This window comes from Bombus affinis, chromosome 3, assembly GCF_024516045.1.
Source record: "Bombus affinis isolate iyBomAffi1 chromosome 3, iyBomAffi1.2, whole genome shotgun sequence".
Classification (NCBI taxonomy): domain Eukaryota; kingdom Metazoa; phylum Arthropoda; class Insecta; order Hymenoptera; family Apidae; genus Bombus; species Bombus affinis.
In genome coordinates this window covers 14,098,845-14,126,129 of record NC_066346.1, presented here as the reverse complement: position 1 = coordinate 14,126,129, position 27,285 = coordinate 14,098,845, and the positions used below count along the sequence as shown (strand labels likewise).

The following is a 27,285-nucleotide window of genomic DNA, read 5'->3' as shown; positions in this document are numbered from 1 at the left end:
CCCTCACATAACTGACATCGGCCGTCCGTGGATCCAACGGAAGGATTTTGAACGTTGGAGAATGCGTAACGGTGATTGGCTATTGAGCTCGGGGGTCGATCGTATAAAGGGACGCCGGGTCGCAACGAGCCTCACAGTACCGCTTCGACTGTGAACGCGATAGGAATTGGATCGTCTATTTTACAAAGGTCCTTTATCTTTTGCAACAATTACATTCGAATGTCTTTTCAAGCGCTAACGACATAATCGACGTTTGGTAAGCGATTAGTAACTGCGAATTCGTAAAATTCGTGGATAATTCTCGAGCTGTTTCGTGCGTACGCGATATTAAGTGGCACGCAAACAGGTGCACCTATTCGCGTAGCGCAAGAAATGTATCACGAAGGTCGTTGCAGGTAATATCCATCGACAGACGGGACAATTCGGGTGCACGATCTACGCCTATGATTGTGCAGTAGGGCATACTCTTCTCGACCACTTGTCTGGCGCCAACCACCACTATTGTCTCGCGAAGGCCAAGCTGTAAATCTTCGTTGCTTATACCGTTTTCTTGGTGAGTGTTAATTTTTTACTTATTCGATGGTATAATAATACCGTTATTACGAGGTAAAAGTTTTTGGATGTGTGATTTCTTGATTGAAGAGACGCTATCATTATTAAAAGTTTGAATATCCCGCCACTACCGAGGGAAACATAATACGGAATGATTCTTTCATTTGCTTACATTCGATTTGTTAATTTTACTCTTATTCTCCTTTTTAATTCGTAATTTAATTGTGAGGACATATGCTATGGAGCAATTTTTGTTACTTTTAGCATCGTTGCTTTATTTGTTAAGACTGTTGAGCAATACGATCGTTTACTTTATTTACTGCCTTGTTTGCTATTATTTTACTTTTAAAGACAGGTATTTTGGAAATATAAACTTCTACATATTGGTATAATATTGATATACTTGAGATAAGCTCGTTTATGCTGTTACTGTTTAGGATCGTTTATTCATTAAGGTCATTGTAATCATATGACAACGAGAACTAGTGTAAAATATATAAAATGTATAGTTCTATTTTAATAATCAATTTTTAGTGTCTTTAGCGAAACGAATTGATTCGTATTAAAAATGTCGTTTAGTGAATAGGAAAATAGGACACTGAAGGTTTAACTAATTTAAAAGGATTTAGTTATTGAAGATAGTACTTGCTGAGCAAATGGATCGCTAAGTTGTCATAATGCTACAAATGATACACGCTTGTTAAATGAAAATCCATCGACTTTTCATTTTTCCATTTGTTTAAGAAATATGTTATCCTATTAGTTTATTCCATTAATTTTTATAATGATATATGCAAACAAAAGTGTATAAATAATAATATGCAAATAATTTTTTAACTTAAATGTCACTTATTTAATGTTTTATAGAATGATATAAGTATACTACTGATAAAATTAATTAATCGAGAACGGAATTAATGCTGTTTATTGTAATCAGAAAGAAAATGGATTAAGGAGCGAGAAGATTTCGAACGTAGCGAAATTATTTGTTGATTGAATATCTTCTCCTACCTGACAAGCAATGCGGGTTATTACAAGTAGTTTTTACTTAATTTCCAATTAGTTATCGTATCTATAAGGTGTTGTCAAAGTTTTGGTACATAAATTTAGCTTGCATCGTATTGTACCGATTTATTTATATATCCTTTTTTATATGATTTATGTTATTGAGCTAGGATTATATTAAATTATTAATAAAATGAAAGAAAAATGGAAATTAAAATTAAATAAAATAGAATTGCATTAAATAAGAAATAGAAATAAAGTCGAACTAAAGCAAATTCAATTAAATTATTTCTTTTTACTTGCCTATGGGATTCTGGGATTATTAAAGTTCCTATTACGTACTCGTATTCCCGCTAATTCTTAAAATGAATTGACTATGAAATGAATGAGATTATTTCTCCGATTATATTAAATAGGCAATATCAATTACGTGTAATTGAATACATTATTCGAACGTTTTCTACAGAACTCTTGTTATTAATACATTATGGAAAATTTGAAACCAATTCGATATATATATAGAGGTTGCAAGGCATTTATTGCAAACATATGCTTAACGAAAAATTAGTATACAATATTAGTAGTAGTCTCAAACATACAAATAATCGCAGTAAATGTCCTGCGACTCTTACATACATTGTCATACTCGTTTGAAATTGTAATAATACGTTAATCTTGTCACAGTATCGATAGGATATCAAGATATTCTTAATAATATGTCCACAAGGAGTTTGCAGGGATATTCAAATATTTTCGCGAACCACTGTAATTCAGCACAAGAGCAGAAAATTCCAGATTTTTTAGTTCTCGATCAGAGTGAATGTTTATACAAGTAACATTCGCTATCTGTGTCCATATTTACCGAACATTTCTATTAAACCTGCGCCAAGCTCGTAGAATGCCTCAGGTCGTATATGAGATGTCAGTTTTATCAAACGAAACGGGACCAGCTAATGTTTAATCTCGTAAACTGAAGTTGCCAGCAGAAAAGTACGGCTCTATATAGTAATTGGTGAAGACCGTGAAACGCGAAAGATGAGAAAGAAACAAAAGGCGGGGGATACGACGAATCATGGCAATCCATTTTATTTTCCAGCCATCGATTAACGGCCAACGTTTAATTTCATTTCTTTCGCAAAACTCAATTAGAATCGTCGCGACAATCGCTAGAAACCGCAGGCAAATCTGCCAACGTATCGATCGTAGCGGACGCCAATCCCTCTGCGTTAAATGAAATAACGAAATTCAAGATGTAAATTTCACGAAACTTTTCCTCTCGCATTTGTTCGCCAGTCGATGCTTCAAATACTACAGAATATAGCTATTTGCTTTTTGCTGGAAAGCTGAGCGCTATTTCGCTTATACGTGAAACAGCGAGAATTAGGTATTTCAAAGACACTGTCTATGGAAATCGCTGAAAATTCCAGCCATTTAATTTCACACTGACCTACTCCTGTTTTTTAAATACTTTAGAAGAGGGCGCTACTCGTTACCATTTTATATAGCCATGAAGCGTTTAATCCTCGAAGGAGGATAATCTTAACAAGATACATCTCGGAGAGATGAATAGATATCGGAGATGAATAAAAGTTTTTCGATTCTTCATATTTGATTTTTTAAGTAAAACTTTCCGTTGATCCTGGCTTGAATCTTCTACTTTTTCGTGCACCCAAATGCTTATTATTAGATGAGAGCGATAGGAAGGTTTTTCCTGTTTCGCAACATTAAAGACAGCAGGAAACGAGCTAATAAAATTGAAGTCACTTAGCCCTTAATATATTTAATATGAGTAATTTTTTAAATATAGCCATCTATTAGCGTGCGTTTGAACTTTGCGTTTTTCTTTTTCGCGCACCTGAACGTTTTTTATTAGACTGAGTGGGACACGTACCTAGGAAGCTTTCCGTGCTTCGCAACTTCAAAGTAAACAAAGGACATTTGACAAAGTCAACAAGCGACGAGTTAAAAAAATTGAAGTTAAGATAGACAGAAAGATAATACGTATGTAGTACCTCTGTGGAAGATAATATAAAATGGAAACGTATTTGACGCAACAGAAATATCTTTCTGCAAATATAGGAGACGAGGAATCAATTTAGCAAAATAATTAAATAAAGTTATTGACTCGCGAATTACACGCATGTAATACCAGATAAAATAACTTTAATAATCTTTGTTTCTTATATTCTCGTGAATAATAATTCTTTAATCGATAGTTCCATGGATATTTAGAATAATATCTACAAATTATTTAGAAATGCATAAAAATCCACGGTTTGTTTAATCGTATAGATACATACATAGATAGGTTGAAGGTTTATTTTGAAAATTCATTAGAAACCTAAGAAGTGAATTTACGAACTGCACAGGCGGATAAGTTTGAACGCGAGGAAGAGTGTGGTTCTTGAGTTCGATGATTTTTCCAAGTAACAGTCTTAATTCACGTGCGAATGTTAAATTGGAAATCTTTTAAGCTTTACGCAAATTATACACACGGTTTACACAATAAATATTTATAGAGGTGAAAATGATCTTTAAAACAATCCTTCGTATTAAAACCAAATATTTGAGTAATTCTTAAGGCGAAGATCGCGTATACAAACATTGAATATATTACATAGAGGAAACGTTGCAGAGTAACGTAAAATAATGTTCGTGATACAATTAAAGGCCGCGTTTAAACTAACAGTTCGATCGGGAAAATTCATTACCTTTTAAAAATTCAAATCCAATTAAACAGAAACCAACGAAATTGAATTTCCGCTTAAAAATCTTGTACAAGCCTTTAAAAATCAACGTATGTACCTACTTGTCGCTCTACAAATGCTCGCCGCTATAAATTTCCCTGTCTTAAAAGAAGTAGAAGATACAAACTATATAAACCACATAATTTTTATCGCTTTATATCACGTTGCTATAATACGTTTTATATCACGCGTAATATAGTTTCTCAGCCACAGTGGCGTTACAAGGGCGAGACCATACGTGTCTTAATGGCGTTGTTTCGTTGATATCGAATAATATCGCGCATCGACGATAGGCGACGCGAAAGAAACGCGCCGAGCAAAATCTCAAAGAGACGCTGACAATGCCTTCGTGTAACGTAAGGGATGAAATGAAAAGTCGAGAACAAGTCTTTTTTCCTTTCCTCGTTCTTAGTCAGTTAAGAAGAAAGCGAGAATGGAAGGGACAGCAGCCATGAAGTATGTACGTTTTCACGTCGGTGCCTCTCATTGTCTGCTGCAACGTTACACTGCGTTTCGTTGAAGATACTCTAGTATTGCGAACCTTTATGGTCAAAGCACGTCGAATAGCCATCAAGCGGGTGTATACGACCTATTTGTGACCCAACAACTAAGCTCGATATTAATTCTAGACCCTTGATCCTTGGCCAATGAGTTCACCTGATTATCGTAATTAAGCAGTTATGATTTTAATCGGTTTACGAACGCTTCGATTTTAAAGTAGGATCGGATATCAAGAACAACAGATTTTAAACTGTCGGATTGCATCCGACGGGACTCGTATTTTCTGCTTCGTCGATCCCGTTTTTATCGATGTTTTGATTCGAAGTTTCATGAACATTGCAGATCGTTACGTTGTCGATTATGATAAATCCTGTAAGAATATATTGTATAGATTTGTATTAACATAATGATACATACATAATGATACAAATATTACGCAATACGTGTATCGTACGTATTTCACCTGGATGGTAAAATCAATGGAATTGTGTTTCTACTAGAAATCTTCGTCTCTGACGTATACAGTGGATAGAAAGGCAGGAAATTTGTGAGATAAATTATAATACGTATCCGAACGTAATAAAAACGTCTCGTATAAAAGCAAGTGTTTGTTTATTAGGGCTGTGCTTAATTGCGGAAAAACAGACGCGCGGAATATCTCGTCCGTGGGAATGTACGAACGGTATTGTGTTGCGAAATAACGCATTCGTAGCGTCGTACAAACGTATTGCGTCGTGAAATAACTTGTTCGTGGCCATCGTACGGGCTGTGTATATGCAATATCGTGAGATATCTGTACCATAATTGCGATGCGGTTAAACGAATATATTCAATGATTTCATCGTCGTTATTGCATAATTAGCTAAAGATGTCGACGGTATTTGTTGATGTATTTTTTATCTTGGACTAAAGAGAGAAATATTAGAAATTAGGATTTCCAGTAGTTTCTATCCTATGTAATGATGTATCGATAGATGGATTAATTACAGTGGATTAAACAGAAAACGATGATCATTGAACTCGAACTTGATCTTAAAGCAGTCGTGCGATATGACAACTCTCGATTTTAGCGATTCTTCACTCTTGACTCTCCGGTGGCTAACTGACGATCAACGACTGTGATGTCGAAATATTAGGTCGTTCGAAAAGTTTCTTTCGTTTTATAAGGAAATAATGGATGCACAACATTTTTCGTTTTATATTATTTTATCGAATTACGTATGATCCATTTTGTTCTGTCAAAATAGGTTTCATGTTGTATGAAGATGCATCGTTGTAAAAGACGTGTCTGTAAAAGAAAAACACAACCTAATATATTGATGGCCGTTAGGTCTATCGAAGTTTTCTGATCCTTTCGGTTTGTTGGCATTTCCGCTTTATTGTCTATGTTGTCTGTATGTCGGCGATGATTTTCGCGGTGCTATAATTGAAACCAAAGAAGCCTCTGAAAGAGGATCGTTATGCCGAGGCCTAATTGTATCTCTCGCAGGACTAAGGAAACTAAACACTAGAGAGAAGATGTAAAGTTTTGTTTGAAGTGAGATCCACTTCAACGGTATTAATAACTTTAGAATAAGAAGAAGTTTCGGTGAAGTTGAACCGAAAAATTTGATTTCAACGCAAATCAAACGCTGGTTGGCCGTGTCAAACACGTATCGCCGTATCCACTGTTTTGGTCCGGTTATTTCATGCGTGATGACTGACACATATGCAAAATTGAAAGTCCTTTACAACGTACGTACACAAGTGTCCCGTGTGCTTCTTATCTCTCCTTACGCATAAAACGCTATGTGTATATTTCGAAATATGAGAAACGGTTGATTTGCTGTACAAAGTGCAACGTCACATAATACAAAATGAAATTTATTTTCTTACAACTGAAACGGAGACTCGGTTTATTATCTGTGATTTTTATCGAAAGGTATAACCATACCAGATATAACGTTACAGAATAAAATACGTCGCGAAATACCATTACAGCGTGCTTGGTTTTATTTTCTAATCTTTTTATCCTAACTTTGTCATTTCGCTCGTGCGTGTGCCTTGTAACGTAACGGTAGTAATACAGTTTTTACGTTCACTCGTAGCTTGCAACGTAGTATACTTTATGTTCAGACTGCTGGCCATAAACTCGATTTACAATAATTATCCTCCCTCTTGCCTTGTATTCTCGCTTAATCATACACACACACGCAAAACCTTATTTTTATTATTCTTTTATTTTATTCTTTTTTTGTTATTTTAGCCTCAGTTGCGATATGTAAAAGATTCTTGTAATTACGCTCCATCTAAGTGTTAGCCTTATACCTCTAACGTTATAAATAAATTCTTAATATCGAATCGACATCGCAGAAAAGGTAAAATATGGAACACTCAGATCGGTTAATAGAACAGAAATGTAATTGTTCGCAATCATCGAGATCCGAGCATCAAATTGTTTGACTACTTGATGATCTTATTTGCGTAAATGTACAAAGAAAGACAGACGTCTGTCTCAGTGTGGTTCCGATCGTTCGGGATCTAAATTCAGACCTAAAACTGTAGGTTCATTCTTCGCCATGAGTTTCATAAGACAGTCGCTAACGAGCTCGCTAACCGAAAGGTCTGCGACTGCGACCAAATGCTCTGGAACCGTACGACTTTTAAAACGATAAGGATCGACTACGACGAAGACTGAAAATGCGAAATATATATGTCGGCTAGATGATAGGATTGGGGGTGGAGGTGTTCGATGAATCTTCGTTGATATTGGCCATCGATGCGGTGTAACAATGGTAGAGTTTATTGGCACAAGTGAGTGGTATTACAGCGTTGGTAATTAATCACAATGTTAGATACTCGCGGCGTTATGACAATGGCCTCGGGTCCGGTAACGAATCCGCGGTCAACGGGATGTCGAACGTGTATACTTCGTGGAAGTCTAAGTTATATTCAGGTCGCCACAGAACAAGCACTACGTATCGGAGAATTACTTGTATCGTCGTTAAAATCGTACGATAGAGTGTCTCTCCATCACGGTGACGCTGTCGAGGAAAACTACGATGGGTGTGTCTAAGGGCACCAGATCATCGGATTCGCGGAGAAAAGTCTTCATTCGGAAAGTGAGGGAAATTGGAGTTACTTAGTTGGAGGAAATAGGGGAAGGGTGCTAGCCGCCCTTAAGAGAAAGTCGCCATCGGGCCGCGTCGTTCGTGAGAAAAATAGACTTCTCCAATTTTCCCGTAGTTGGAACAAAGGTTGTTTGTCGGTTTGAAGGACTTTCGTTAAATAGATCTTAAGATTTATAGCGGGTCCTCGGGCTAGCCGAACATGTACTGTGGAGACGCATCAACATCTGGTAATCGTCTTACTCGAAGCATAGTCTGCGTGTGGCGAGCCACGGGACAGAAACCATTGAAACGTTTACCATCGTTACCATCGTTTACCATCGTATAGAGTTACTTCCTGCCTTGGTTAAACAAAACGTTCATCCCCTTGACCGCGACTACGTTCGGCGACTGGTTGTCGCCTCGAGCCCGAGCTCATTATCATAAATCTCGAATAAGTACAGTCGGATCGAATGACAACGGCTTTCTTAATACGGCTATGGTGAAATCTAAATTACGGTACTAGGTGTCTTCCCAAAGTTCCGAGGGGAAGGCTCCGGTGCTCTTTCATCTCCGACATATATATAATGCGTTCGTCTAATAACGCACGCACATTCGTACGGTAAATACGTGAGGTTATTTGGTGCAGGATGTGTAGATGTTTAATAGTATATTTATTAACAATTCTCGTTTTCGACTCTTTACGTACAACTCTCGATTCAACAAATGTTTTCTTGATCCGATTCGTTTCTTTTTGTCGCCCTTTAATATCCCCACTACGCACGCGGTTGGTAGGCGTCCGCGACCATTGTTACCTGACGTTTGAAAACTAAAATTCCTTTCTTTTTTCGCCTCTGAATATCCCCACTACGCACGCGGTTGGTGGGCGTGCGTGACCGTTGTCACGTAACAACGGTCGCGGACGCCTACCAACCGCGTGCGCAGTGGGGATATTGAGAGACGACAAAAAGAAAGGAATTTTATTTTTCGAACGTCATTTTCGTCCGTGACCGTTTACACGTGGCAATGGTAGCGGACGCCTACCAACTGCGTGCGTAGTGGAGATATTGAGAGGCGACAAAAAGAAAGGAATTTTCCTTTTCGAACGTCCTTTCGTCCGTGACCGTTTACACGTGGCAATGGTAGCGGACGCCTACCAACCGCGTGCGCAGTAGAGATATTGAGAGACGACAAAAAGAAAGGAATTTTAGTTTTCAAACTTCATTTTCGTCCACGACCATTGTTACACGACAACGGTCACGGACGCCCACCAACCGTGTGCGTAGTGGGGATATTGAGAGACGACAAAAAGAAAGGAATTTTAGTTTTCAAACTTCATTTTCGTCCACGACCATTGTTACACGACAACGGTCACGGACGCCCACCAACCGTGTGCGTAGTGGGGATATTGAGAGACGACAAAAAGAAAGGAATTTAATTTTTCCAACGTCATTTTCGTCCGTGACCGTTTACACGTGGCAATGGTAGCGGACGCCTACCAACCGCGTGCGCAGTAGAGACATTGAGAGACGACAAAAAGAAACGAATTTTATTTTTCGAACGTCATTTTCGTCCGAGACCGTTTACACGTGGCAATGGTAGCGGACGCCTACCAACCGCGTGCGCAGTAGAGACATTGAGAGACGACAAAAGGAAACGAATTTTCGTCTTCGAACGTCATTTTCGTCACGCCTTTTTTCAAATATTCGTTGGAGGGATTGTAGGGATATCGATGACTGGTTAGGCCTATTGGCACTTACGCTTCGATGTTATACTTGTATCGACGAAACCGTTGGAAAGTTTTGTTATCGCAGCTACATACGTAAGTGTGTAACACAGATTAACCATCGTACCTGATTAACACTAACTCTTGACGAAATGAATAAGGGCAAATGCACAATTTTAAATCAAATTTTCTATGTCGTTTCGCCGGGCTTGGTAAGATTAGCGTTGAACAAGGACAAAAGGCGCCTTTATCCGTCTAACAGGGCATTCTCTTCCCATTCTCATATCGCATCCATTTACACGGTAACGTACGACCCTCGTACTCTGTATCTCTATATCTTTATGGTTATTCCGGACAATGCCAACAATAGAAAGAAAGATTGGTTGCTGACGGCTCGTAACGTATAGCTGGAAAAGTTAGAGTTGCAGAGAGCAACTTGTTAGAGTAGCGGCAATATGGAAGTTGTACTCGCACAGGTAAACTTGGCCATGTAGAAGTCTGGGCTGGGTTAGATCGTGTTCTAAACTCGAGTTACAGAGCTAAAATAACGTATCCGGACGTGTAGATGATTCGAGTTAAAGCAAGCTTTATTTTCACTTATAGGAGGCAGCGAAACGAAAGGAATCAAAGAAAATTGTTGCAGCCTCGTGCAGGTTTTTGAAGTCATAGGGGCTCGATCGTAAAACAAAATTCGTCGAACGAGCGGGTATTCTATTTACCTGATAAAGTTAAATATTATCGCCCGCGCTACAAAAGAAAAAATCTATTATCCATTTGTTCCTATCTCCACCATTTACATACACCGTTTTTGCAACGGTAAAATTCCTTTGCAAATCATTTTTTAACGAAAACTACGAACAATGTTTTCCGCGTTACTCTGACGCGCTTTTAATTCGCCGTGCTTCATGCGGCTTTTGTCGCAGCCGCTAGCATTGAAATACGTGTCGCGGAAAGGTCGTAGTTGAAGCTGCGCAATAGTAAAGGAAAAAAGGCGCGATATCGGTTCATGTTGTAGGCGATTCGGCGTAAACGCGTGGGAGAGATACCCTGCAACGATTGCCGCGCTTTATTAACTAGCGTAGAGAAGTTGAAAGCGAGAGAAAATTTCAGTGACATCGATGAACACCCGGCGGTATGGAATACGGGTCACGCTTATCCCGGGCATCGATTGGAATTACTCGCACGAGATACGACCACGGATAAACGTTTCGAGGAACTTTTCCGTTGTTCCCAGCGTCGTCTCCTCCGATTTGCGAAATCTTTCGTACTTTTTCCGTCGATGTAACGAGCGTAGTTTCGGTCCAATTGGAACAAGGGTCAAAGAAAGGAAGCTTTTTGACTCTCGATGGCTCGCTAAATCGCGACCTAGCAAACAACGAATCAGCTTACGCGGAAATGCTGCATTTATGCATAAGAAGCGCGCAAGCCAATTTCTTCGAAGATAACTACGTTCAATTAGCATAGAATTAATATCGTAAGGTCGGAATTTTTTTCCTTTTTATATAAAATGAAAACTGGTATTTTTAACGAGACTTTTTACTCGAGCAGAAAGAACGAGATTGGTTGTTGGTTGAAGTAGCAATAACGATGTGACGAATATCATCATTCGTTCGTTTCACTATTAATTTGGTGACGTTTTAACGACCAGGTATACCGGTTTCATGTTCTGTGCGAAACAATCAGATTGTGACGCGTATACGTGTGGGAAATGTTTAAAGATTCGGAAGATAAAAGAAGCGAGTAATAGAATTTAAGGATGCATAGAATTCACAGAATATGCAACGATATATAGGACATTCAAAGTATAATCTTCGTTAGGATATTTAAAAAGTACGACAAATATCTGTCCGGGTTTTAACACTTTAGTGTGACCGTAAAAATATAAATATTCGTATATCCACAATGTAAATATAAAAATTTCAAACAATATTTCTAAGTGATGTGGAATAATCGACGAGGAAGTAACAGTCGAAGACTGTTTGATGTACCCTTCTTGCGTGTCAGTATTGTTTCATAAAAATGAATTTAAAGGAAACTATTTGGAAATTGAGGTGGAAGATACCCTAAACTACGATAAAAAATACACACGTACACACTATTTATACATACGTACTGAGAGTGTTCCAAGGATGAAATGTTAAACAGCTTTGAATATTAAAATGTTAAACAGCTTTGAATATTAAAACTATTTTAAAAATTAGAGGAAAATTAAGCCAGCTTACTGCTATTACTATTAGGACCGAGTATTAAGAACCAGATGTTACTAATCAGATGAATAATGAATGAACGAACAACGCAACGACAAGAACAAATTCTTTTTTTCGAATAAAGTCATCACACACGCGCGCGCTTGTACGTTCACCTGAAGTATATAATAATTTATTATATTAATTAATAAGCCTATATACTCTACAATGATATAATTAGTTAATCGTTGAGCGTGGTATCGCAGAAAATGCGTGGACGAAACGTGCAAGTGCATGTTTATGCTCGAACGAGAAACTAAGTTTATCGAATAATTGAAAATATTCCGCGAACCTATTCCATAGAATTACATAAAACGTGGCTTTAGACGTTATAAAATTCCTTCTTCTTCTCGTCTATTCGATTTAAACCCGACTTTTTCGCGCCTTCTTCTCGAACGACAGTAAATTAGAGTTGGAAATATTTAACGTCTCAAATAAATAAATAAATAAATCTAATCGAAATTCTGGATTGCATGATTGTGGGAATAATTTTCCCAAGTATTGAAAATTCAGGCAACATAAAGAGCTTAATACGTAAAGGTCGAAAGAATGATCGAAAAGTAAAATAGAATTACCTGTCTGTATTATTTATTCCCGAAACTAATGAACTAAATAGAAAGAGAATGAAGGTGAATTTCCTTTTGAAATTTTATCTCGCATGGGCAAATTACTCTATACTTTGTAGTACGTATACAGGAAATTCAATTTTCATTTAAATGCAGTGCACGTAACCTCTGGTCTATCGAAAGGAGAAACCTACCTGAAGAGTTCAATTCTGCCATGTGATATTTAGACTCATTCTTCTTTCATACATTTTTTCTATATTTCCATTTTAACCTCGTTTCTCCTTTCCCCGCTACCGATAATTTCGCGTTTCTGTCTCCTCCAATGTTCCATCTGTCCACGGGTGTGTACGGGTGTACGGGTGTCTCGTAGAATTTGAATTTCAATGCGCCGACAATGAGTTACCTACCTGCGGCTACTTCATCGTCCTATTCGAGAGAGTTTACGCAATAGGTAAATTTCGTTTGTTTCGATAAGTCGGTTAAATTAGAAGCGATGCATAATAAAATACGGGTAAAATGTTTCGGGCGAGAAAGACTCCGTGGAACAGCGATTAACCTTTCGCGATTGCATGTAGATTCGATGACGAACTCGAAGATTCTTTATATCGAATAACCTTTGAAGCCACCATCTATGTTTATTTGTTAAGATTCAGATTCAAGTGATCGACCATTTCTGATTTCAAAGAGATGGGGCTTGGCTTTCTTATTTAGAAGTTTTACATTCGATCTTATGTACGAAGGGAACGTGAATCTTTATATTACTGCAGGGGAAGCTTGAAAGTTGGGGAAAAGGTAATTTCGTATTCTACATTCACCTTTGTTCAATTCATTTCTATGTAAATCATTCCGCGACACAGATAATCGCAATAGAAAAGGACTGAAACTTCGATAAAAACGTCCCGACAATCCGATAAAAATTGTCTATGCAAAGATATTTAATGTTTTCCACGCCTTTCCTCGATCTAATGTTTGTTATCTAATTTTCTATTCGTGCATTTATTCTTCAGACTCGACGAAAAGATTCGCGGACATATATACACGTGGTTTCACGAAATTCTCGGGAAACCGTCCAATTTTCCAATCGTCAGAAAGATTCAGTCATTGATATGAAAATTGGTTTTGTTCCGCTTTCGAAATTTTTCAATTCGTCGTACTCGGGTTTTTGAATCCGATTGGTCTGCCCCCAACAACCTTACGACGAATCGCTCGCTAGGAGACGCCTCCATAGATGTCGGTAGAATTCGTCCAAGTCAAAAATATCCGTGGATCGTCTACCCGCTGCGGAGCAAAACAGATTTCAAGAAAATTCTCTCCGCCCATTATCCAGCAGTGTTTCGTCTTAATGAACAGTTCAAAAGACTATTAATCAGAGGATACGCCGCACGAAATCCTTTTTACGATCCGTCTCACAGTTTGCTAACCGTCGCCAGTAACAAACTCCAATCTGTTCCACAATCAACTCTAATTTCAAGGCAATCGGTCGATCGCACGGCTGGCGGACGTAAATCTCCACGCTAATTTCATTTTGGCATTCCAAATCGTATCTCGAAATGGAAATCACGTCCGAATACCCGGAAGATATAGTTCGCGGACCATCTTCGCGGGAAACATCGACTTTCTTTATTAATTCGTAATTGAGACTGATTTGTGTGGTTCGCGTGCTGTAATTCTCCGTATGTGCGTATAGCGCACGCGTGTGTGCGAGATACGTGACGGGGGAAAAAATGTGTGGGCGAATGGGAAAGACAGGGGTGGAAAAGAAATGTAGACGCCCAGTGGTTGCAAACAGTATCCGTACGTCGGTGTATTTACTGCTTCATCTACGTTGGCGGATAAGGTGAGGCAGCTTCAAATTGATACATCACGAATTTTATTAAGTTTTCTTCTTTCTAAAATTTGTTCAAAATCGTCGACGATAGTCGTCTATTCTGTGGCACGTACGTGCCGGTGGCTGTGAAATTGCAGCAAGTCGTATACGATGGAGGACGAGAGGAAGTTTAAAAAAAAAAAAAGGATAAAAGAAACGCGACAGTTTTAGAAAAAAAGAAAAGTTGTAATTGATAAGAAGAATTGGATTGCGAACAAGCTTGATACGGATGACTGTCTTCAACGTTGTTGGTGATGAAAGTCGCAATTAGTGCAGTTATCGTACACAGTTTTGTGAATTTTAAACTTCCCTTCGATCGCCGCTGTATCTCGTTTTTAGACGCGTTTCGACGTTCGACGTTCGGCGTTCGAGCGCGTTAAAAAGTATTTTTCCGACACGCAATAAAACGTTTCGTAAAATATACGATCTTCTAAAGTGAGATTTACGCGTCGTACAATTTTACGAGCAGTTTGTTCAAAAATGTGCCTCTTAAATGCTTAAATCACTTGCACTATTTTTAGAATTAATCGTATATTCTAGCTGCCGACTTACGATAATAAAAGATAATGGATTTTGTTGAAAAGACAAGTGAGAAACGAACAGATTTATTCTTTTTATATCGCATATATGTATTGTAATTTTGCACCATTACATTGTTACATTCTCATCTGCTTCGATAACGAAATTTTCTGTTCCGTACGCTTTAAAGGCTCCAAGATATTTCGTGGTTCGATGGAACGTAGAATATAGCAGATCCATCGTGTCTTTACATTTTATCTTTTATCACTGACCTCTCACCTGCATATAATGTGGATTATAACGTTATTTCAGCATCCGCCTTTTCAGCGAAAGGTGTAAAACGCAAAACTCCTCTTCGAGATCCATCGATGTATCCATAAAACATTTTGTATGGGGTATTACCATACACGACACTTTAAGCTTTATAAACAACGTTTTCTCACTCAGTTACAGCATACGAGTTACGCCATTGCCAAATTTTAGGCCGACATTAATAAAATTACAAGATAAAACAGTCGTTTCGTTGCAATTTCATTCTACGTTATAACAGCCACACGTACTCCGTGTTTGACGAGTATACTCGTCACCGTTTACCTTTTGCGACACATTCTAGGCACACGCTTTCAAAGAGATCTGGAAGAGCTGATTAATCGTATCATAAATTCACTTATCACTCGCTTTTTATCGACCAATTATCACAATTTATTAATCACTGACAATTAGTCGGCTAAATGGTAACATGGACCGTTAGCATGGAAACGTAGAAGCATTTCAGCGTTCGCTGCGTACACGGGATTTATCGAGAAAAATACAAGTAGAGTAAAAATGCGTTTATTGAAACAAAACTTTAATTAACGCCCAATTAACGGAACGTTTGCTGGTATTATACGAGCAAAGAGCGATACGTAGCGAGAAAAATTGGTAAGCTTCCATTATACGAACTCCAATTATATAAACTGTTCTCGTTTCCTGACAACTTTAGATAAATCGTCTTCCGCCATTTTTGTCGAACGCGGTTTAACATCCGCAGCGGTCTCTCTGAATCCCGTAAAAACTGTGAAATGAAAGAAACGCATTTTGATCGTTCGCCTGTGCAACAGAACGAACGTTTCTACGTCGCTTTTGTTATTAAATGGTTTCGTAGAAAGTATTACGTGTTTCGTAGTATAGAGCCTTTTAATACAGTGAAAATACGGTCAGTTGGAAAAATCTGCGTACATCTCTTGGATAGAAAAAATATTTTCTACGTAAAGACGCAGGCAGAGAGGCGTGTGCAGTTGTTTAAGCTGTAAGCTGTTTGATAAATGTATTTTTAATATCTTTCTCGATAAATCCTCGTACATAGAAATACTCCGAAATGCTTTCACGTTTCTCTGCTAACGATTGATATTACATTTAGCCGACTAAAAGATTATGACGCGTCAGAACGCCTAGCGTTGCAGCGCGTGAAGTAGATGCGACAGGAACACGTTTACGCGTATACGGTAATAACTTTTAGTTAAATATCAACGTTTTCCTGACTTATCGCTCGTACGCAGAGACGAGCTCTGTCACGAAGCTGATCCTCGCTTTAAATTCTTACGTACTTCGACGATATGATTATTTAACGGGGTGTCCTGAATTAGAATGTTCTAAAACAGCGTCTTTTTGTGATTTTTTTTAGAAGGGAAAGAAAGAAACGAAGTTATTGAATTTTGAGGTGTGGCTTTATATATATTTAACGAATACAACAAATTTTTTTTAATGTTAACAAAAGAATTATATCAGATTTCTAATCGTTTTCAGTCGGCGTGAAAGATTCACCTCGTAATTCTTGACTGAAACGGAAAAACTAGAAAGGATTAAATTATTATATATTTTTCTTCTCGATGAACTAAAACAGTTTGTCAAAAAGTTGATTTAAATAATTGTTATAGCACCTTGAAGTTTATTCTTTCTTCTTAAAAAACACATTTTTTTATTTTCCGCCTTTTTTTTTTTAGTCCACCGAGAAGAAAAATATATAATAATTTAATCCTTTTTTGGTTCTTCGTTTCAGTGGAGGATCACGCCGATTGAAAAATGCAGCCCATGAAATAGGTTTAGAAATAATTTTACGCTGTTATAATTTTTCTTTTACTTTAAAAAGAAATTTTTTGTATTCGTTAAATATATATAAAAACATACCTCAAAATTCAATAACTTCGTTTCTTTCTTTTCCTTCTAAAAAAAAAATCACAAAAAGACGCTGTTTTAGAATTGATTAACTTGCGATTTATCGTATATTTCATCTGTTGAAGTAACTTCATGAAAAACTCTATATCTTTATTTATGTATATCCATGGCCTGGAGATTGCTATTACGCAGATATATTGCAAATAAGGAGCGGCGCATATTATCCTACCCTTGAATGTATATTATGTCCTGGGTTGCAAGGTCTAGGAACAAAGAAACTAATAAACAGATTTCTCTTTATGTTCCCTGTAGCCTCTAGCCAAAGCCAGAAGCTTACCTTTTTTGGTACTATTCTTTTGCCATAAATTTATGAACGTGCTCCCTATCCTTCCATTTTCTAGTAATACTAAAAGATTAAGGATCTGAATCAGTATTATATTATATTTATACCTTTATATTTATTTATACCTTTAATTTATACCTTATATTTATACCTTTAATCATTTCAGTATACTTTTCTATTACAAATTCATCCACTCGTTCTTCGATCAGTCAACGTCAAACTCAACATCATTCAAAACACGAATTAAACGACGAACGAGAAACGCCAGTTCTACGAAACATAGAAAAATAGAAACATTCCGATTTTTCTGATGAAACGTTATCGTTTCGAGTCAGGCGTTTCCGCTCGATGCGTAACATTTTTTACAATTGAAAGTGAAATTGTCGAGCATCGTTGAAAAAAAATTCTACGTCGCAGCATGTACGAGCAATTTCAGATAAACACAGTTTATATTTTAATCGATGAACGGAGGCTCGATCTCGAGAACGTTTGTCGAAATTAATATTTGTAATTGTGGATTTCGATAATCCAAGAATTAGCTTTTACCTGATAGAAAAGAACTTAGTGGTAAAATATTGTTTTGTCAAACGAGAGGCTGTCTTTAAGTTTCAATCATATCGGGTACTTCGATTTCTTTAGGTGACTTTGATATTAACCCTTTCCACTCCGAATTTTATTTCAATTTCGTTACCAGCAGCTCGCAACGCTTTTAAATTCAATTTGAAATTTACTTTAACTAAAAAAGAAGACAATTTAAATAAACAAAGGAAGAAACAAATTCATTTAAATACCAGTTTTATTCACACTATTGTCGTACCTTGTAATTTTTAAGTGTATGGTATATCTTGGAACAACTTCCAGGATGCAATCCTGGATTTTTTTTCGCGCGTTTCACAAAAAGGTGGGTCTGAAAGAATGTCTAGTGGGACTCGACAAAGGAGTTCTTGAGGTAAAAACTGATGTCGAGTCACACTCCACACAGGAATACAAAGGGTTAAATATGCCATGTATCGTTCGTGTACATACATAATTTTCTAATGTAATTTGATTAAATCCGCATGTTGCACGGTTGCACTTGATTGTCCGTGCGTTAAACCACCAAGATCAATTTACTGCCGGTATCGACATTAGTATTGACATTGCTAGTATTACGCTTGACGCTTTACGCCATCAAGATCATGAAAATCTATTTCGTCTATTTTTTCACATATGCCATGCAATTTCACTCCTTATCGATATATTTCAATTTAACTTTATTCCAACTTGATCGTGGTGTTTGAAATTAGAGAAAAACGTAAAATAATAAACAGAAAATAATTCTAGTAGTTTCTTACAGTAATTTTCTAAAACGATGCTACGCAATTGATAGAAATATATAAAATAACGCGTAGGGCAACTGCTGTATCATTTTACCGTGTTGCTGATTTTATCGATATAGACGTAAATTCGAAATATCAAATACCTTGACAGGATATTCGACCGGTGATCAAGCTCCTATAAACTCGATGGTATAAACTCTTGGTAAATTATATCGTAAGCATTAAGAATTTGCTATAAATCGTTCGTCGTGCCGTAAAACGTATCAGTTACAGAGCTGATAAAATTTTTCCATCGACGAACGAAATAGACACGCGAATATTTATTCACTTGACCGTGTAACGCTGGCAATTTGCAAGTCGTGCCAAATCCGCCGACACGGTTTTGCCTCTTTCTCGCCATAAAACGCACGTGTCAAGAGATTCGTGTGACAATCGATTGCGTTGCTCTTGCTTGGTGATGTTAATCGTAATTAGAAATATGTGCGCACGAATAAATTTGCAAATAAAGCCAAGAGCAGCTTGCAGCTTGCAATTTCCGTTCCGTCGGGCGATACTGCGCGAACAAATCAAAGAGGACAACAGAGTCTCATAAACAAGCGAATCTGCTAAACAAGATCTAAAATGTTAAAAACACGTCGCTGATGGCCACGAGTGGTTTACTGCATATCGATACTTTAAACTACGTTTCTAATTCGCGAGATGCGCGGGTTACTCGTGAGATAAACGAGATATAGTGGAAACTCATTGTCTAACTCGCTACAAGTTGCAAAGATGAAGCCACTGATCATTACTACGACGTCGTGCACTGTGCACATTGATTCGTTTGAAACGAGGTCTCTTTATTTTTAAGCGAACTCTATTTATTACCGAACCGAGGTTTTACCAATCTACGCAATTAAATTTTTGCGTTTGCACGCGAAAATTTTATCCGTCGCTCGACCCTTGACCCAGACTAGTAGTCGGCCAAACTCGCGTTTCCGCAGGGAGAGACTTACTCAAATTTCTCATCGACCGCTCAATCGACCCGTTTGTACCGTAACTACCCTTAGGTAACACGAAAACAGAGGTCCTTGCGCCCCGGAGTACCACAGCACAGCTATATGCCTGACGATATACGCGTTAATAAGCCACGACCCATGCGCATTCTTGAACCCGATAACAGGATAGTTGCGTTGATGCGTAACATTAACATTCGTCATTTTTTCGATCAATCTACTTTATCCAATTCTATGGGATTTACGTTGCAACTATGAAAAGAATTTGCGACTGTTTAGTCGGTATTTTTCTTCTTGCTATTTATTACTCTTCCACCTTTTTTTTCTTTTTGTACGTGAAGAAATCCTCATGAACACTCCGCTGCTGCTAATAATCGGTAACAGTAGAGTAGTGTCGGACTCTTACCGACTAAAATTTCACGATGATCATTCTACGCGTACGACAGGAGTGCTCCAGGAACCTCTCATGAATTGTCTTCAGTTGCACCCTTTTCCGTCGTCCTCTTGTTCGAGCCAATCCTAACAATTCTCCGACTGTTGAATTTGATGCTAGGGAGGGGGGCATTGCCCCTAGCGTTATCCCCTGTTTTAGTCGTGGGTCCGTTGGGACGGCGATGAAGCGGTTCTAGGGCCGCCTGAACGCCATCCCCCTGCATGCGTGATCCTACAAGGGTGAGAGTTCTTCTTTCTCTCCCTTTCTGCTCGCTCGCAAAAGAGGCGGACAGCCTCGTATTCCTATGGTTCGCTCTCAACATCGTTTCTAGAATCGCCGAGGGTGTGTCAATCTTTCACCTATGACGTGCCGCAGGGAGTAGCTGTGTAGCTCCCACGCCGGACAAAGCTCCAGCGCGTGCTGCGCCGTGTCCCTGCCCTCCCTGCTTTTTCAAATTCGCGATTTAAAATTTATATTAATTTATATTATATTTAACATTTTCGCGATTCAACGTTCAAATTGAAATCTTTTTCGTTCTTCATTAAGTTAAGATTACTAGAAAATAATCGTAAATGCTGCTTTATAATCATATAATTCAAGTTAGAAGTGTGCACATACCTTACTATTATATATAGAATGAGCAAATACTGTTTACTAATATCTTCTACACGTTTCAACGATATATTCTGGACGTTTTGCTTGCGACGAAATAACGAATGCGACTGGTTTGTTGAAATAAACGAAGCCTTGTTATAATGCGTCGCTATCAATTGCGCCACAGTGGCCTCCCCTGACCACCAATAAGATAAATGGTCCATTGGGGAAAAATGTTGTCTTACATCGTCATTTTATTATTATTTTGCCATTATATGCTTGGAACAATAAAAATATTCCCGTGGCGTGCTGAGTGAAACATGTGATTTCGGCGTGTCAGTCAAAGTGTTAAGGAAATTGAGCTACTTCGTAGTAATACGTCGAACTATTTTCTTTTAATTACACAACTTCCGTTTGTGTCTTGAAGTTTCGTAATAGACCTCCGTGGCCTGTCCGTGGTCCGTCGTGTTGATACGTCTTTTGCATATTCTCACACTGAGTTTCACATCTTGTACGTCTGTACGTTGTCAAAGTTTAGGCGCAGCGATAGTACAAGTAGTTAGAGGTACGTTCGAAGGTGAAGTTCAAGTTTCAAGCTTCGAGCGTAGATGTTCAGTAGGAGAGACGCGAAGGTCGTTGGTTGAAAGAGTAGACCATGGACGTAAACCAAGGAGAAACGTAACTGAAATTCTGTGCTACCCAGGAGAGCGAGGATGATGAGAAGCGAATATAAAACAAACATATAGGTTGCTGGCAAACTCGAGGGAACAATAACTCGCCCCGTTCGCGTCAATGTCGCCATTGGTACGCGGTTATTCCGCTTTTTGATCCTCGAATTGAATTAACGCGAAATAGCAGCCGAAAGCCTTTGTGATTGACGTGACTTTGAATAACAGCGAACAACAAAAATTCGATGCGACGCTCGAGCGCGTGGCAATGGGAGCAGAGGACGCAAGTACGTCAACAGCGGTGCAATTTAACAATTCGAATGTGGTGAAGTGCATGGAAACCTTTAATCCGAAAAATAGCAAAGAAATAACTGCTGTCCCTTGCACGATTCTCGAGCGGCGTCATCGACCGTCAGCTCTATCGATAGCGTCCGTCGCGAAACAACAGTTTGCGTATTGTTCGTTGATAAAATTGCCGAGTATCGATTATCGTTCAACCCGGCGCGGCAATCTTTGACCCGCGGCAGGCATTATTGTCCAATTATTGGAAGAATTCGAGAATCGACGCAGCTTCCTATTGGCTTTGTTCGAATTCACATCCAATTCGCGGAATTAATTGGATTCATTCCTTCAAACGTATCTTCATTTACCTTCGATGTGCGAACGAGTTTCGCAACGTGATGGAACGTACCTTGTGCTACTTCGTTTACCCCAACAGACACAAAACAGAACGATTCTATCGATCAACGAGGATGAGGTGCCTTTATTTCTTTTTTTTTTTTCCTCCTCGGTTTGAGCAGAATAAAAACAGTGCGCGTTGAGTGCGTTTTGGCACTCGGTTCGGGGATCGGCAATCCATTAACGCTTCTCTGGCTCGTGTTGTTGCAGTTGTTTGCGATTCAAAGTGATTCGAGTTATCAAGCGACGTATAGTTTGGCGGCGTAGCCTGTACAGCTCTTAACGTACCAAGCTAAGAGTTCTCGTAGAAATCACCTCGAGTGCCAAGAAACAAGTTTTTTCGCCAGCAGGAGAAAACTTGATGTAGTTCAGCCTTAACATAACATCCAGATTCACGAACGAGGGAAGCGTACGGGTAGAGAGGCGTGTGTGTGTGTCGGCTGTTACTTGCAAAGGAAATTCTATTCGTCGAGATCGATGGCATAGACGAAAGCTAAGAAACGATCGACCAATGTTTATTGAAATTTATATTCTTTTTTCAGAGAAACGACGTTGCGACACAATCTTCCAGTGTTAGTGGTAGCTTATTCGGTAAGTGAAATCACAGTTAAATTTCATAATACGGTATTTTTATCGGTACGTAGAACGTTCTCCGGTAAAACATCAAAATTATTCAATTTTGCAATTTACAATGTTTTCTTCGCGCAAGTACCCTTCAAGTAAATTTATTAATTTACTGCAGAGATTATTCGCGTGTTTTTATTCTTCGAAAGAATTGCAAATTAAGCGTCTAACGCAATTTTACGTCGTGCATATTTATGCGCAACTGTGATACGAATTCAGAGGTTCGATAAGGAAAAAAAAGAAAAATGAAAAAATAATGTGTATTCTGTGCAACCACGGAGAAAGGAATATCCGTTGAACAACCAGTTTGTGAAATATCGATTGAATTTTTTACCGAATAACTTGCTGAAAATAACGTCAATTGTTTTAAAATTAATAAAATTTGTATTCCATGCAAAGATATTAAACCGATAGAAATGCTGATTTTATCTTGACGTTTTCCATTATTTTCAAAACAATTTTCTCAACATTTGTAGCCTGACCTTTTACGGTACACAGTTTAACCTTTATACGGTAACGCACTGTCGTAGAACGTATTTCGCGTCGTATAAGAAACAACAGAGAATAGATTTTCTGTTCGAAAACAATGAAAGAGATTTAATAAAAACAGTTTTATTATCGTGCAGGTACGAGAGACTTTTATCGTGAAAGCTATTTCACGAACATATTTACCATGGTGTACAAAACGGTGGAAAATTCAGGAGATAATTTTCACGAAAAAGAGATATATCACGTAGAAACGTATCATCGAGAAATATATATTAATTATCGTTTGTTCTAATAAATAATTAATAATTCAATTACGATACGCTTATGGTCGATTACAACTCATTCGAATACCTCGTAATGATTTAAACGAAGACGTTTAAAAGACATGCATTGCTCCTTCTATCAGCTCGACCATCGTTAAGATTCTCTGAAAAAGATCATTCCGCGAGTATAAAAAATTACCTTAAGTAATTTAAGGTTAAGTCCACACCGTTCATCAAGTCCGTTATGAAGTTCATCCTCCGAGGAAATGTTTAAGACAGGGGACCGAGGCAAAGCGTTCGATGAAAGGGCAATTAAAGCGAACGCGTCCAATGAAAACATATCAAATCGAATTCGTTGTTAACTAATTTCTCGAATTATCGAAAAACATCGCTTTAATTGATTTTCGAACGAAATACATCGGTTCGAGGGTTTCAGGGTTTCAATTAGACTGCCGATGTTTATATATTTATGGAAATTCGCGTAGCATGAAAAAAAAAAATATATATATATATATATGTCGGAGATGTAGAGACATCGAGCCTTTCTTTTGGAAGATTTCTCAATACTTGGGCTCGGGGTGACATAACTGGTCGCCGAACGTAGCCACGGTCACGGGATGAACGAAATGTTTTACAAAGGAGGTTCCAGTGTTAAGGGATACGCTGTATAAACAATCAAGTCTTGATCAGGAGCAATGCTGGTTTATGTGGAACTGCCTAGTTACGGCGCTTCGGAATTTGTTGATATTCCCGATCGATATGTATTTGATATATGTAACTGTATCTGTCTTTTATTTTGCAATCTCCTTGGAGAGTTTACTGTCATCGTCTTGGAGTCAGTCTTAGAGAAACCCTGTGCCTGAGTGAACGTGTCAGTGAGCTATCAAAAAATATTAAAACGTACAGAAAGTTTCCCGTTGACCGTGGATTCGTTACAGAACCCAAGAATATTATTAAAAGCATTTGTTTACTTATTGTTTGTTATCTTAGTTAACCGTTAAACTAATTGTTTATCAAACTTTGTAAAGAAATATAATTTTATGTAAATACAACCTTTATTGAACATCATGATGGCAAATGCTAACGAAGAATCGTCTCGCGCTCGAAATCCAAACGACAATTCGACATATATATACGCGAAACGTGAGAAGCGGAAAACACATTGTAGAATTGGGCAATATCAATAGTGGACGAAACAAATTTTAATTTGGCTCGCATATTTTTATGGAAATTCGTAATTCCATCGACCCGAAATGTTATTAAAAAATATTTTTTATCGCTTCGATGAAGGTACGAATGAATTTACGCGTGAACACCAGCGATCTAGTTATCACGCAGTTGTAAGTTAGTTATGCTCTTAACGGGACCCAGAACTTGGCAGATTTGTCATCTATTTTAAAAAACCTTCCATCGTTCGATTTGATAGGCTGTTTCCCTTTTTGATCTGGTATTAAAATATTCCCTTTGCTCAGCCTGGAAGAGATCTCCAAGTCACGGAAATAAAACGATAAAAGAAAAACAGAGCGCAGATAAAATTTTCCACGAAACGTTGGACATGTCTTATGCCGTTAAAATTACTGAACCTGCTCGAACGAGCTGAATAGCTTTTTTCGCAGCTGTACGACAAGTTGCACATCGTTGCACGCCATTTGTCGCGATTAGCTGCCGCCGACTAATGCGGAGAATTTCGTACAAGTCGTTGACTCGCTGCTAATTAAGAAGGCAAAGTTGCCGAGTAAGACGTCCGAATTATCTCCCTTTCTTTTTTCCCTTTGTCTATCCAAACGAAACTGACAGTATCAAAAATGAACGTTTTGGCGGCGAATAAAAAAGCTGAAACTGCGTTCCTACTAACGCGATTCTTGTCGTGATAACAAAACGCAATTACTATGCACGCCGATTTATTTAATTTTGCTTCTCGTTGGAATTTCTGAGAGAAATTTTTAGTGATAGTGAAAGTAGCGCAGGATGACAGCTAAAACAACTTAAGGCAACTTCGACGAGTTAAAAAAGGGCAGAAGTTTATTCTACGTCGAAGATAATACCGAGCTTAAGCGGGCTTTGTCGCGATATCGTTTCACGTCAAAATATTTTTCTCAATAACGTCAAAGTCTTACGTTCGTTTTTAAAATCCTACAATTTCGATTTTCTTAACGTCTCGGAAGATCGCAGAGGAGAAAAAGCGCAACAAGAATATTTTCATTGACCTTTCCGCTTTGTGACCACCTTGTAATTAAACGGAAAGATTTTAATACTCCATTTATTCCATTCCTAGGATTCCTGAATTCCATTCATAGGAAATTCGAAATGGAACACGAAAAAATATATAAAATATATAAAGTAGCGTTTTCTACAGCAATTGGTTGGTAAGGCAATTTTCAACCGAGATTCTACCTTTTTACATTCTCCAAAATATGGATCCGCGGTTTAATTAGAATTTATTGGGAAGAATATGCAGAAACACGATGCAAGGACGAGATACAAGTTACGAGAGGATTTGCGAGTAACTTACGAGTAGCTTAGCAGCTACGTGAAATTTCAATCTGTGAAATTTCAACTTAGTAAATCTTCTACACGAGGAATAGCGAGAGACAGGAATTTTGCGGAATTGGTCTTGTCGAACTTGGATTCGGCTTGGATTATTCGATAGAAAGAGTGACGATCTGTCGTGTGTAGCGGAAAAGCGTGTGAAGCTTTTCACAGAATCGTCGCAAAGGGAAACGATTATCGCGTGAATCGCTACTCCGAGATATCGAAAGCTGCATCAGACCTGTTTCGAAGAAAAAGAATTTAACATACCGTGTCCCTTATCGATCCGGAGCTTTCACGGGCATTTATCCGCCAACAAGAGAAAGCTTTCGCTTTCGATATTTCTATCGGGCGCGGTGTGCGTTGTCCTGGAAAACGGCCACGAGTTTAAAGCGTCGTTGAAAGGCGTATTCGCAAGAATTGTAAAGATCAGATCGCAAGCCGAAGGCAACGGGAATTCGATGCTGACAAATGATGTTCACCGTAATATCGTAACACGACGTATTGTACGGGATATCGACGACGTTGTGTTCGCTACCGATGTCTTCCACTTAGCTGTAATTAAATAAAAGCGAGGATGATCTGAAAGATCAACGACGACAGTCAGTGGCTCGTTCTTCAACGTTACAAGTTCTTGCGATTATCGTTCATTTTCAAAAAACGAGATGCATTGAACAGTCGTCGCGTACGTTTTCTCTGCGTTTATGAGAAATTCGAAAACGAGTACACAGAGTGTACGAAATAATGCAGAAGCGTATAAAATATTCAAAACAGATATAAGCAAATTTTCTACTTACAAGACAAGTTTCGAAAGATTATGAAACTTCCGAGACGCGTACAGGACATTCTTTCGCTGTCCAAAGTTGCTCTAAGGGGATGAAATTCACCTCCGAGAATCGGCCTACTTTCCGATTTTCCGTTATAGCTTTCAAGCCACAAGTATACATAGAAAGAAACTTTTCGGACGAGAGTTACATCTTTCGATCAGCGCCTATCGTTCGATAAAAGTATCCGTCAATGTTACAGCAATAGCGGGAAATTGTCAGAGGTAGATTTCACTCTCCGAGGGTGAATTGTGGCAGAAAATAAAAATTGCGCCATACGCATCCACGTATTGTCTGCGTGCAATTTCAAAGTTCCACAATTTGTTGAATTTACGCGTTGACGTGTGCCTGGTTAATGAAGCGCGTTTTTATTTATTTTCGTTGGAATATGTATATCGTAGTACCTGTTGCTTGTAACACCAGCAGGTTGTCCCCTAATCGTCTTTGTTTTACAAACATATCTTTTACGACAACGCATCTTTATACAAACACGAAAATTCAGTCAAACAATGCGATCTTCATCTTAATAGGACAAAATGGATCGTACGTAATTCGAT

General features: G+C 38.2%; 1 protein-coding gene and 3 long non-coding RNA genes across 5 annotated transcripts in view; 3 read left to right on the top strand and 1 right to left on the bottom strand.

The window, feature by feature from the left end:
- LOC126914807 (A disintegrin and metalloproteinase with thrombospondin motifs 3-like) overlaps positions 1-27,285 on the bottom strand; it is a 434,443-nt gene that overhangs the window by 213,403 nt on the left and 193,755 nt on the right. The window lies entirely within an intron of this gene.
- LOC126914868 (uncharacterized) overlaps positions 1-27,285 on the top strand; it is a 50,725-nt gene that overhangs the window by 7,252 nt on the left and 16,188 nt on the right. The window lies entirely within an intron of this gene.
- Positions 102-22,738, top strand: LOC126914903 (uncharacterized). The gene is made up of 3 exons (XR_007709923.1): positions 102-256; positions 396-553; positions 22,544-22,738. It is a non-coding gene; the product is annotated as an uncharacterized LOC126914903 (long non-coding RNA).
- LOC126914942 (uncharacterized) lies at positions 24,268-24,508 on the top strand. Its single transcript, XR_007709962.1, has 2 exons — positions 24,268-24,351; positions 24,465-24,508. It is a non-coding gene; the product is annotated as an uncharacterized LOC126914942 (long non-coding RNA).